A 2500-nucleotide genomic window follows, 5' to 3' on the forward strand; every position below is an offset into this window, starting at 1 on the left:
GCTGGAAGCCTGGACTCGGGGGGGAGTAACTGCAATATTCATCGCTCCAACATTTGATGCGACGACGGAACGCGGCAGCGGCGCCTCAGGGCTATTTGGAAACTCCAGGGCTTCCCCATCCCTTCCCTGCTCATCTTCAACCCTGGCCCCACAGCACTCCCCCCCTTCGAATTGCATCGCATGTTGCGAGCGGGGCGAGGGTAATCGGGAGAATTCGCGAGGGAAGCATGAGCAGTGAGGAGGCAAAATACGGAAGGAGGGGGTTGCACGGGGAGGAATCCGCACAGGGGATATACTGCACGATAGACCGCCGCGGCGCGTCGCGGAGAGCAGAGATCGAGGTGAGAAGTGAGGTGGCTCACTGAGTTGGCATTCGCAAACCGCAAAGGGAAGACGGGAGGGAAGGAAGCGGAGTAAAATCGAGCTGGGAATTACAGAAAATTAAGGCGGTTAGTCCGAGATATATGAAACACATGACGATGCCATAAAAATTCAAAATATCGATGGCTAAGTTAATTTTTTTTCTCCTTATCTTGACCTCGTTTAATACATGTTAAAATATTTCTTGGAGTGTAGGTAAACACGAGTATGCACGTCTATGCACTTCGTTTTTTTCTAAGCGAAGTAGTTACAAACGTTGGCTCTGAAGGGGTAAAAAATTGCTGGAAGCCTGGACTCGGGGGTAGTCCAGGCTTCCAGCAATTTTCCAGCAGAACGTTTAAGAAATATTTTAACATGATGGCTAAGTTCTAACAACACGTATCTCAAAAATAGCAGATTTTCAGGAGAGCAAAAAAACGATTAATATTTGTTACTTGCACACTGAAATTAAATGCCAAAATTTCATAAAATTGAAAAAGAAGCATTCATTTGCAAACAAAGAGTTGTGTTTTATTTTTTTAATGTTATTACGCTTTGTTAAGATACCTGTCGGCCGTATTTGAGATACGTGTTGTTAGAACTTAGCCATCGATATGCTCTACCACCCATAATAAAACATTCCGATCTCTATGACGGCGGAGTGAATTCCTCTCCTCCCAGACCGAAGGTTGCGGGTTCGGAAGCCGCCTGGTAAAGTTACCCATACGCAGGGCATGGACGTTAGTGGACGCTTAATTTTTTAATTCGATAGCCCAATAGAGCTGTTTTCCAGAGCGGTGGTGGGTTAGTAAATAAAGAGAATAAAAATATAAGCAACAAAATAAGTATCCACGCTTTAATATATAACTTCACTACCGACCATAGTTTCGACATTCTATGTTATTTTCAAGTATTTCTTTTCAATTCAAGCCTGAAAAGAGTTCATAGATGCTCTAGTAATTGAGATGATATACGGAGAATACAGCTCCAGCCTACATTCGAAAGGCTTTTTCTCAGAAACGGTAAATCTTAGAGAAAAAATAGACTGACAATTTTGTAGATAATTTTTTGACCTACAATTTTGGTCTGAGCAATGTTTATCATAAAACTAACCGTTTGGCCAAAAAATGCAAAAAACTTATTTTTCTGACTTTTGACGTTGAATAAAATTTTTTGCACACACGGGATCGATGGGGACTTTTCAGGATTTCATTAGAGTGGTATCCTTAAGGTTCATGCAAATTTTCAGCTTGTTGGAAATTTATGCAAGGGTACCCCTATTTTTTCGGCTAATTTGACCGGGCTAAATGTAAAGGCGAGATAGAGCTGTGATCGGTGGTGTGACGGTAAATAAAATAAAAATATAAACAACAATACTAATTTCCATACGTAAATATATAACTTCACTATCGATCATGGTTTCGACGTTTTCAAGGTTTTTCACGTAAAGCCTGAAACGATATCACACATTCTCTTCTAATTGAGATGATCTGATGAAAATTATAGTTCAGGTTCGTGTGGATGGGAAAAATGAAAGAGAAAAGCCTGGAAAGAGTGACATAGAGCAGGTGAAGGTTATAAAGCAGAATAATTCCGTATATGTTAAAAGACTGGGAGAATTGAGAGGAGAGCTGAATGGAACCAATCTTCCAATCGATGACTCATGACGATAATGAATTGCACGTCATCGACTTATGGCCAAAAAATGCGCATTAGGTTCGGGTATATGACGACAAGGCTGAAGAGGTTTCGTAAAGCGGGTCCGTTTCCACTCTCAGGGCTGATGTCGAAAAGTCGGCATCCATGAGGAAAGCCATTACCACGCCATACGCCAGGAGAACAGAATACTCACAAGAGAAAAAAGGCTTTCCACGCTATTTTCTCGAAATTGGAATTAATAATCCGCATTTTTGATAGCTTATCATTCTTATCATATAAACTAAGCTCCCAAAATTCCTATGTTCATCTTCACATTTAGGACGATTTCCAACGACGCAAACTTAGAATAAATTGCGAAGGGGATTTATTTCATTGCAATAAAGGTCACAAAAAGTAATAAAATAACGAGGACTATAATGCCTTTCGGTGAAAATAATATGGCAGAGAACGCTACATAACACATTGCATAGTTAAAAAGAAT

Source organism: Ischnura elegans, chromosome 4 (genome assembly GCF_921293095.1).
Source record: "Ischnura elegans chromosome 4, ioIscEleg1.1, whole genome shotgun sequence".
NCBI lineage: Eukaryota > Metazoa > Arthropoda > Insecta > Odonata > Coenagrionidae > Ischnura > Ischnura elegans.